The sequence below is a fragment of the Bison bison genome, unplaced genomic scaffold, assembly GCF_000754665.1.
Source record: "Bison bison bison isolate TAMUID 2011002044 unplaced genomic scaffold, Bison_UMD1.0 scf7180017864248, whole genome shotgun sequence".
In the NCBI taxonomy this organism is placed as follows: domain Eukaryota; kingdom Metazoa; phylum Chordata; class Mammalia; order Artiodactyla; family Bovidae; genus Bison; species Bison bison.
Window position 1 is genome coordinate 791138 of NW_011494820.1, and position 11732 is coordinate 802869.

The window sequence follows — 11732 nt, forward strand, 5'->3', positions numbered from 1 at the left end:
AAAAAGCAGAAATAGAGACACAGATGTAGAGAACAAACTTATGGATACCAAGAGGGGAAGGACGGGTGGGATGAACTGGGAGATTAAGACTGTCTGTCATAAACTCACTGCTGTGTATTATAAAATAGATCACTAATGAGAACCTACTGTATAGCACAGGGAACTCTACTCAGTGCTCTGTGGTGACCGCTTGTTACCTTTTAAATAAGAGCTCTGAGCCATGGGACTCAGCATTATCCAGAGGAGCTTCATCACTCCCTGTAAAGGAGTCAGGAGGTGACCCATCAGCATTACGCAACTGAAGAAGAGTAACAGGGTTAAAGTCATCCCAGCATAACAGCAGTACAAGCAGAGCAGTTAGCAAAAGGACTTCACAGGATGTGAGGCAGCTGGCTGAGAAATGTTAAGTGTGATGAAAATTCAGGAGGGCTTCTACTGATTGAGGTACAAAATTGGTTAAAGAAGATCCCACAATGATTTTCTCAGTGGCCTTCATCAAAAAAGCAATGGCAGTAATGGCCCTAAGGCAAAGTGGGTTATCCCCATGCAGCAAGGTCCAGCTTCTGGCTGTAACACTCTATGGGTTGCTCTTTCCCTGGGGGCAGAAGCTTCGGTGCATTCAGGATTCAGCTCTACCCGTCACCCACTGCCATGGCCAAGGAAGGCATTGCTGCTGGAGGTGCCATGGACGTTGATACTGCTCTGCAAGATGTGCTGAAGACAGCCCTCGTCCACTGTGGCCTAGCACATGAAGTCTGCACAGCTGCCACAGCCTTAGGTAAGCGCCAAGCCCATCTGTGTGTGCGTGCATCCAGCCGTGATGTCAAGCTGGTGGAGGCCCTTCGTGTTGAGCACCGAATCAACCTGATTAAGGTTGATGACAACAAGAAACTAAGGGAATGGGTAGGCCTCTGTAAAACTGACAGAGAGAGAACACCCCTATAAAGTGGTTGGTTGTGGTTGTGTGGTGGTTAAGGGCTATGGCAAAGAGTCTCAGGCTAAGGATGTCACCCAAGAGTACTCCAAACGTAAGAAATGATGAAATTAAAAAACTGGGTTCTTGTTTTAAAAAAAAAGTGCTCTGTGGGTTGATGATGGTTCCTTTGTTTTTGGGTGAGTACCTCAAGGGCATTCCCTTTCTTTTCACACACAAAAAAGAAAAATGGAATCTGATCATTACTATCCCCAAGAAAAGGTTGGTTCAGCAAACCTTTTCTTAAGGCCTTAAAGGTTATATTATTCAGTTCTTCCCATAAAATTGGGTACGGGTTATAGTTAAAAAAATAATAATACAGAGGTTTGGCCATAAAACAGAAATTTGGAATCCAATTTCACTAATAACTGACTAAGCCCAAGAAAACCTTGCAGTTGGGTTTTGGGAAACTTAGGACACCATGAAGCCTCTCTGGATCAAGGAGGTAGCCCTTCTTCTGATATCAGATGCCCTAAATATCAAAGCTGGGTTTGATCAAATTGCAATTTTTCTTTGGTGATTTTATATCCCTTTAAGGCTAAAAGTTTTAACAAGTGGAGAGTGTCTTCGGTGAGGAGGCTCGAGAAAGAGAGCAAAGATGCAAATCATGCACATATTATGATTGAATAGAACCTCTTGGGAACCTAAGTCATACAGCCTTTAGGATTTGTGAAACTCCCAGTAAAACCCCGAGGCATTACTGTTCCAGGTGAATTAATTTTCTTTCCAAGTGAAAGCAAAAGGTATCAGCTAGCTCTACCAACTGAAGTTGGAGGACTTCCCTGGTGGCTCAGACTGTAAAGTGTCTGCCTACAATTCGGGAGACCCAGGTTCAATCCCTGGGTCGGGAAGATCCCCTGGAGGAGGAAATGGCAACCCACTCCAGTATTCTTGCCTGGAAAATCCCATGGGCGGAGGAGCCTGGTAGGCTACAGTCCATGGGATCACAAAGAGTCAGACACGGCTGAGCAACTTCATGTTCATGTTCACCAAATGAAGTATGGAATAACTGAAGCACAGCACGAATCAGTTACAATTCTTTACGAATCAGTAAAGAATTGGCTTCCAGGGGGAATGGACGTTAGGACGAGGGTTAGGAACAACAGGGTGTCAAGGGATAACAATGACAATGTTGTTTATTACTCAGAGGTTTGGACACACCTCCACCCTTGGCCCTTAGGTTTTATCAGTGATGAAACAGGAGTGGTACAGGGTCCAGTGCAGGAGATAACAAGGCCTTGAACTTTGTAAGCTTCTATAATGGGCTTTCGGAGAAGGCGATGGCACCCCACTCCAGTACTCTGGCCTGGAAAATCCCATGGATGGAGGAGCCTGGAAGGCTGCAGTCCTTGGAGTCGCTGAGGGTCGGACACGACTGAGTGACTTCACTTCCACTTTTCACTTTCATGCATTGGAGAAGGAAATGGGAACCCACTCCAGCATTTTTGCCTGGAGAATCCCAGGGATGGGGGAGCCTGGTGGGCTGCCGTCTATGGGATCTCACAGAGTCGGATACGACTGAAGTGACTTAGCAGCAGATAATGGGCTTTATGCCTTTAAGGGCTTCTTATAGTGCTATATTGGAGAAGGAAATGGCAACCCACTCCAGTACTATTGCCTGGAAAATCCCATGGACGGAGGAGCCCAGTAGGGGTCCTCCATTTGAGTCCATGGGGTCGCAAAGAGTCGGACACAACTGACCGACTTCATTTCACTTCATAGTGCTATATATGTACATTCTGGGAAGAGGTTTTGAGGGATATATTTGAATCTTGATGGGAGATACATGTGAATTTTTCCAAAATCAGTTGGACATTTTGTCCAAAGGAAGATGGTACCTAATCCAATATGGACAAATTATCAAGTGTTTGACTGACAAAGAATCAGCTCTGCCATCAGATACAGAGCAAATAAAAGGTGTCAGAAGGTCATTTAATTTACCTGATTGACCACTTTGATGACTGCTGCCAAATTCTGGAATTATTTCCTCTCTTTTTTTGAGAAAATTCTAGCATGATACTTCTTTAAGAAGTCTCTATTGCTGTCCACCTGGAACTATCACATCATTGTTAATCGGCTATACTCCAATGCAAAATAAAAAGTAAAAAAAAAAAAAAAGTCTTGGCTTAATAACTAGATAGGGGCAGAGAAACTAAAGAGAAAAGGGTGTGGGTCTTTCATAGAGCTTAAAAAGGACTAGGTTCATTAACAGGAACCTGTAGTGGTTCATTAGAGATCCCCTCTTTTTAAACTGTTTTGGTACCCCAGGGTAAGGGCTGCTTTATTGTAGTAGGTTGAGCACTGAGAGTGTGGTTCTCTTGTCAGTTAGGACTGGAAGAGACACATTCCTAATCTGAATAAGTATTTCTGCAAGTTGATTAAGAGGATATGTCAGGAAGTGCCTCTGTATTTCCTTCAATCTTGTCATTGAAAACTGGACGGACATTGGAAAGATTGGTTAAAGGGCTGCAGGAGCCTGAAGCCTGAAATTTGAAACAATCTCTTTTCCAACATCGTGTGTATGTGCTGTCACTTCAGTCGTGTCTGACGCTTTGTGACCCAATGGACAACTGTCCGTGGGCTTATCCCAGCAAGAATCCTGGAGTGGGTTGCCATCTCCTCCTCCAGGAGGTCTTCCCGACCCAGGGATCAAACCTTCGTCCTCCTGAGGCTCCTGCATTGGCAGGCAGATTCTTGACCACTAGCACCACCTGGGAAGCTGTCTTCCTTTTGGGTGACTCATTTAGAGTGTGATAAAGTTTGTTTTCCAGATTAACTAAATGTGGATAGGCATAGTTTCTCATTCTGTCCTGGTTCATTTGACTAGAAAAGAAAGACTTTGATTCAGTCCGTTAATAAACACAGAATTAAAAGCTACCCTGGTGGAATCAACATCTGTAGGAAGACCAGAATTTTCTTTAAAAATAACCTGAAGTGAATTATAATAGTCATGAAGATGTTCTTCAGATATTTGTGTTCAAGCCTGACTTTTATTCCAATCAAGAGGCTTTGGAAAAGCCCTAGGAATTATTTGATGAAGTTGCCTAGTGATTGTTAGCAGGCTGAGCTCCTGGTTGTAATACTAGAGCCTTTTCAAGGTTTTCCCAGTTAGCAGTTCTCATCCATTGCTGGATCTGACCCTCAATGACAAGCACATGAATTAGCTAATGTAAGTCACAGAAACCAGGCTGGTAAGTTTGAATGACTATATTAAATTCCTCAGAAAATATCTGAGGATTTTTGGTTACTTTGGGAAATTCCTTAACTATGATTCACAGTTAAGCTTTAGTCTAGGGAATACAAGAAATTAAAGATTTAGCCTCTGGGTCCTCAGAAGGCTTAATTTTAAAGGAACATATTCTAACAACTTCTAAGGAAAGGGGAGCGGAGAGAGTTTCAGAGAAAAAGGAAATTTGGTGAAAAAATTACAACAGGAGAATTGAGAGGATGGCCTCAAAGTACCAATTGAAATAGGCATTCCATTCAGTTTGGAAAATTTGAGAGCTATGGTAGCCTAATTCGGTTTTTAGGGGGAAAAAATTAATTAATTAAGAAAATTAATTTTAAGGATTTCAAATTTTCCCATAATGGTTATTAATGTTCTAAATTGTCTTGGTTAGGTTGGTCCATTTAGTTAGAATTGTGCATAAGGAAGGACTGTGGTTTTTAAACATAAAATTAGCCCAAGTCCCTGTGTCAGGGGGACAAGCTCAAAATATATAGGTAACTAGCATTCCATTTATTAGGATTTCTTCTCTAGAATGGGAGAATAATTTTCAAATGGCCAAACAGCCTACAGCTCTAACAGCTTAGAGTTCAAACAGTTTAAACAGTTCAGCTAGCTCAGGCAGCTTGCAACTCAAATGGCCTGCAGGCCTAATACCAGCCAGTTCTAAGGAAACAGCTTTGCCTGAGGGAGCCAAGCTGAAGGAGGAGCCCAGTTCCCACTGGCCAACCCCTATCACAAATGAATGGGCCAAAGGCTGAACTGGCACAGTTCCAATTAATTAGCCTTCCACTCTCCACCCCCGCCCCCAACACCCTCACCCCATTCCCAAAGGAATGGGTTGAAGACTAGCCAGTTCCAGGGGAAACAACCCCTGTTCCAAAGGGAATTTGTTGAAGGCTAGCACATGATGCCAAAAATGAGTACTCGTGTACAGAACAGAAAGGATAAAACCTTAAATTGATCTCAAATGAAAACTGGAGAGCTTCAAAATACAAAGAGAGCATGAATTTGGATCCAGGAGAAAGATGTATCTTCAAGACCCAAGATCAGCAAGAAAAGCCACGAGGGACAGGGAGGTCCTAAACCTGTTTGCTTCCCAGCTCTGGAGCCTTCTCTACCTCCCATATGGGTTACCAAAATGTTGACCACCAGTTATTTCTCCAGCAAAAATATGTTTACTTGGAATCAGCAGAGAATTGAATTTTGGGGTCTGAAACCATGTCATGCAGTCCCTGTATGGCTAGTGTAGGAGAACGCTTTTATAGAGGGGGAAAGGACTTTGGGGGGGCTATAGTAAGCAAAGTGTCTATGATCTTTCCTTGGCTGAGTCCTTGCCAGGAAAGAAGAGTTGCAGGGAACAAGAGCTCCCCCTTCTGGTCTCCTGACTATTTAATTAAGGTTTCTGTTTTTTACTTTTTTTTACAGCCCTAAGAGAGGCTGGGATGCTTGCCTCCCTTCCAGAAACCAAACACCGCCCTGTCCTCTGCTGTGAGAGATATATATCCATCCCCTTACTCTGAGAGGGCCCGCCCAGTGAGAAGGAAGGGCAGAAGCTGCCCCAGGAGCCCTGGAAGCCCACCCTTCTTGTGCCTATAGAGTTATAGCTCAGCACTGCACACACTGTGCTGTAGCCCCACCTCTCCACCTGGCCCAGCCTGTCTTCTTTCCCCATTCTGCCCACCTAGCCTGTGTCTGCCCCCAGCCTGGCCAAGCCATGGGGCATTCTCTTGCCAGGACACCCAAACTGGAATGACCAGGACCCAGTGTCCTTGCTTGCTGCAGAGCTCCCTGCCCTACCTGCCTGGAGGCTGCTACATCTTTCCTATACCACTGTGGGGGCTCTTTAGCATTGTATAGGTGAAGGTTAAAGGGACAGAGAAGAACTGACCCCAGGGAAGCTGGTCCTCAGGACATGCCATACCTGCACAGCACGGATTGTGGTCATGCTTTGCACACGTGTAAACTGTGTGTGGGTACCATGTGTGGGTAGAGGGGTTGTACCTGTGTGCTTTTCTTGGGGGCACCATGAAGGGGCATTTAGTGCCTTGACCCTGGCTCTTGGCCCCTCGATTGACCCAGGTAATGGGGAGGTTCACACTGGCATGTCCCTCCAGAGAGCAGAGGCCTCAGTCACTCCCTCTGAGGCCCATGAGGGAAACTGCCATGAGTATTCATTCTCTCGAACAGGAAATGAAGCTTGCACCTGGCCAAACATGCTGCTCCTCCTGGGGCACAACCCCAGGGCTTTCTGACCCCATGGCCTCCTAGTGTTGCACTAGGTCTCATGGAAGAGAGATCTGGAGACTGTTTTAGGTCCTGGGACCTTTCGTCTTCAGGCATCAGGGCTCTTGTAGCTGTAGGGGAGGACCTGAGGCAGCACAGATTGGGTGACTGCTGACCCTGGGAGGTCGTGGGGCTCAGGACTCTGGAGACAAGAGCCATCCAGGCTGCACTGAAGGAGTGGCCCAAACATTAGCTGACACCACCAGGGACTCAGGAGGTGGGGTTGGCCCTGGCCCACCATGCTGCACAATGCGACCCAGTCAGGACCCCTCCTTGAGTGGGACTCTTCAGGCCCAGGTCTACCCTAGGCATGGCATTCTGTGATTCCAGATTACTCAGAACCTGGCAGGGCAGGGTCTCTAGCTCCCAAGTCCCGAGACCTCTTGACTGTCAACTAAGGATCACCATTTCCCTCGGGTACCCACCTGTCTGCCCATTTCACTTGTGCTCTGGGCATGTGCCTCTTACTGTTTGGACCATGGCTCTCGGCCTCCGTCTGACCCTGGTCCCCACCCCCTGACTCCTAGGAGCCTGTCTGCACCAACCCATAGCGATTCTGCTCCACACCCTAGGAGGCCTCACTGATGTTGCAGGACGTCCACCACCTCGAGGGTTTTGCTGGAGCCACTACCCTTTATCAAGCATCTAGAGCATTGGTTCATACTGGACACACAGGCAGGCACTTGGGAATGCACACACATGCTCGTATGTATGCACTGTGTACACATATTCACACCCTTGCACTCACACATGTGCAAACAAATGAACACTTGCATATGCACACACATGCACTTGTATGTGCACTTATACAACACACTCACACACTTGCACTCACACAAGCCTTCACTCACACTAACACACTTGCATGTGTGGGCACAGCGGCACACATGCAGTCAAGTGCACAGAATACACAGCACACACACATGAGAATTTTCATGGATGCATTCACCTGCATGAACACATATTCATTGCACACACTCTGGCATACTTGCACACATGCAATCATATGTACAAATTACACCCACATACATGCGATCACACGCAAACACCTGCAAATATGTACACATATGCACGCATTTTCACATGCACAAGCCCACTTACACACATGTGATGACACTCACAAGAACTCATAAGAATTCAGGTTCACTTGTGCTCTGGCAAGACCAGCTGTGCCCACCTTCTCCCATACAAGCCATCCTCTTTCCTTCTCTGCACTTTGAGTTTCAGTTGCCTCCCATACCCTACCTGTCCCTTCTATGTGGTCAACTTGTGGTAAGCCCATAGGGTCCGGTTCCTAAGAGCTTCCACTGTGCAATGCCAAGCCTCTCAAGTGAACCCCTATAGCAGTGGTTATCTGTCCCCATATGCCTCTTGAGGACAGGACTGTTCCAGACGTATAACTCTACCCAGAAAATACCTGCCTGGCTTAATCAGTAGTGACTTAGCCTGACTGCCATCTCCCCAGGGGCTCAGGCCCAGATGGGAATAGAAATGATGGGCTCAGCCCCTCATGGCTCAGCTCCTCATGGCACTAGGTCACCCTTCACTGCAGGGTGAGCAGCCGGGGTCAGACCACAGAAGTGGTCAGGCTGGGAGCTGAGCCCACGGTTGTGGGTGTCAGAACTGAGCCTTTATGTATGCACACACAGGCTCACCAACAAGTGCTGCGTTCCTAGACCTGGGGCATCCCCATCGCCCCAGGGCTTTGATGGGGCCACACTTCCAACCAAGATAGTCATGGACGAGGGTGGCTGGACCCGTGCTCTGGGTCATGCACATGGAGCAGGGACCCAGGCCCAGCCCTGCTCAGGAAAGAGCCAGCTGCATGAAGGCGGGAGGAGAGGGGGAGGAGGAGAAGAACGCAGTGCCCTCATCAGCGGGGCACTACTCGGGATGGACTCAGGCAACCATGGTGGAGAAGGGCCAGCACAGACACCCTTCGGCCACAGCTGGAATAGACTCAGAGTGAAGCAATTCTAACCCCTCTTCTTGCAGATAGAAGACTGAGGTCCAGGCAGGGACAGTAAATCAGAGGTAAAGCTGAGAAGAAGCTCAGGACCCAGATACCCAGGAAGAATGGGAGTCCTGGTGAGGCTGAGGGAACAGCTGTGGTTCAAACGCAAGGCAGATCATTGCACCGGGACAGACATAGGACCAACGGGATGGAGCTGGGAGTTCAGGGACACACTAAGCCTCTATGGCCAACAGATTTCACCAGGAATATAAAGATCATCTAGGGTAAAGAAGAATCTCATCTACAAATGATGCAGAAACAACTGGATGGCCACACACAAAGGATGAAGTTGGACCCCAATCTCAATTAACCACCCACCCAGTTAACCAAAATGGATCATGGATGTAAAGCTATAAGACGCTTAGGAGAAAACACAGGGATAAATCTTCATGATCTGGGATTTGGCAATGAATTCTTAGGTATGACATATAAGTAATAAAAGAAAAATAAGATCTCATCAAAATAAACTTTTGTGTATCAGAGGATATTATTAATAAAGTCAAAGACAATGTGCAGAATGGGAAAAGTTTTGCAAATCATATATATGATAAGAGTCTAGTATGCAGAATTTAAAAGGATGTCTTTCAATTCACCAACAAAAGGACAAACAACCCAGTTAAAAATGGGCAAAAGATTTCAAGAGGACACTTTAAAGAAGATATAACAAATGGTCAGCAAGCACATGATAAGAAGTTCATTATTATCAGTCATTCAGTTCAGTTCAGTCGCTCAGTCGTGTCCAACTCTTTGCAACCCCATGAATCACAGCACGCCAGGCCTCCCTGTCCATCACCAACTCCCGGAGTTCAGTCAAACTCACGTCCATCAAGTTGGTGATGCCATCCAGCCATCTCATCCTCTGTCATCCCCTTCTCCTCCTGCCCCCAATCCCTCCCAGCATCAGGGTCTTTTCCAACGAGTCAACTCTTCGCATGAGGTGGCCAAAATATTGGAGTTTCAGCTTTAGCATCAGTCCTTCCAATGAACACCCACGACTGATCTTCTTTAGGATGGACTGGTTGGATCTCCTTGCAGTCCAAGGCACTCTCAAGAGTCTTCTCCAACACCATTATCAGCCATTGCTGCCGCTGCTGCTGCTAAGTCGCTTCAGTTGTGTCCGACTCTGTGCGACCCCATAGATGGCAGCCCACCAGGCTCTCCCGTCCCTGGGATTCTCCAGGCAAGAATACTGGAGTGGGTTGCCATTTCCTTCTCCAATGCATGAAAGTGAAAAGTGAAAGTGAAGTCACTCAGTTGTGTCTGACTCTTCGCAACCCCATGGACTGCAGCCTACCAGGCTCCTCCATCCATGGGATTTTCCAGGCAAAAGTACTGGAGTGGGGTGCCATTGCCTTCTCCGATTATCAGTCATTAGGGTCATACAAATTAAAACCATGACAAAATACTACTTTACACCTGCTGAGATACAAAAAAAGGAGGAAAGTAACAAGTGTCAGCAAGAATGTGCAGGAATTGGAATCTGTGTAACTGCTAGTGAGAAGGTAACGTGGTGTATCTACTGTGGAAACCAGAATGGTGGTTTCTCTAAATGTTAGATAGAGAATAACCATATGATCTAGCAATTTCACTCCTAGCGAATGGAGTCTTTGGACTGAAAGCAGGGACCTGAGCAAATACATATACACCCTTGTTCACAGCAGTGCTGTTCACAATAGCCAAAAGTAGAAACAGCCTAACATCCACCAATGGATAAAACGTACAGTGGAATATCATTCAGCCACAAAAGGACTTCCCTGATGGCTCAAATGGTAAAGAATCAGCCTGCAATGCAGGAGACCCAGGTTCAATCCTGGGTAAGGAAGGTCCCCTGGAGAAGGGAATGGCAATCCACTCCAGTATTCTTGCCTGGAAAATTTCAGAGGAGCCTGGCAGGTACAGTCCATGGGGTCGCAAAGAATCAGACACAACTGAACAACTAACACACACACACACATATAAAAAGGAATGAAATACTGACATACGCCATAACATGGATGAATCTCAAGAACATTGTGCTAAATGAAAGACACCAGGTGTAAAAGGCCACATAATATTTGATTCCACTTATATGAAATGTCCAGAGTGGGCAAATCCACAAAGACAGAAAGCAAGTTGGTGGCTGCCAGAGACCAGGGGGAAAGGAAGCGGGAGAAACTGCTTGTTGGTGTTTTATTTGGGGGTAACAAAACGTTCTGGAACTAGATAAAGATGGGACTTCACAGCATTGTGAATGCACCAAATACCACCGAACTGGAAATGGTTACCTAAAAACAGTTACTTTCATTTTATACAAATTGGACTGCAAGGAGATCCAACCAGTCCATCCTAAAGGAGATCAGTCCTGGGTATTCATTGGAAGGTCTGATGCTGAAGCTGAAACTCCAATACTTTGGCCACCTGATGCAAATAACTAACTCATTGGAAAGGACCCTGATGCTGGGAAAGAGAGAAGGCAGGAGGAGAAGGGGATGACAGAGGATGAGATGGCTGGATGGCATCACCGATTCAATGGACATGAGTTTGAGTAAGCTCCAGGAGTTGGTGATGGACAGGGAGGCCTGGCGTGCTGCAGTCCATGGGGTCACAAAGAGTTAGACAGGACTGAGTGACTGAACTGAACTGAACACCTTAATAAAAAGTGTAAGGGCATGTGGGGTAGTTGGGAGTGACCAAGACAGGGTACACAGAGAGAGAGCGCAGGAGAACAGGAACAGAAACTGCCCTGTAGGAGTGGGGGGACCAGCAGTAGTCCCCTCCAAAAGACTGCTGACAGCCCACTCAGCGTGGACCTGAGTCCCAGAAGGGGTGGGACCTCTCCCAGAGCACCCTGGCCTCACCAATACCTCTGCACCCCAGACCCCACAGGCGAGGAGCTGGAGAAGAGTCAGACAGGGCCAGGCCACAACTGCCTACGGTAGGGTAGATAGCGAGGCAGCAGAATGGAGACGGGGAGTGTCAGCACAGCTTTCCCTTAGTGTTCGCTTCCTCCAGTGGACACCACACTGCTGCCTGAGGGTGGGGCCCAGGCCTTGGAAGCCCCTGGCCCCTATACCCAGCGTCAGGCCCATCTAGGCCTGCCAGGAGCCACCTCCCACCCCAGGCAGGCGAGCTGGCCCACAGAAGTTCAGTGCTATCTGTCTTGGTGCCTGTGGGGAGCTCAGAGGTGTCCACACTGGCCAGCACTCTGAAGCGCCCTCCCCTCCCAGGGCCCTGGCCACTCTGTGGCCTTCCCA

General features: G+C 47.2%; 1 pseudogene; it reads left to right on the forward strand.

The window, feature by feature from the left end:
* The first annotated feature begins 651 nt into the window (after window positions 1-651).
* Window positions 652-1039, forward strand: LOC104993836 (annotated as a pseudogene).
* Window positions 1040-11732: the final 10693 nt, after the last annotated feature.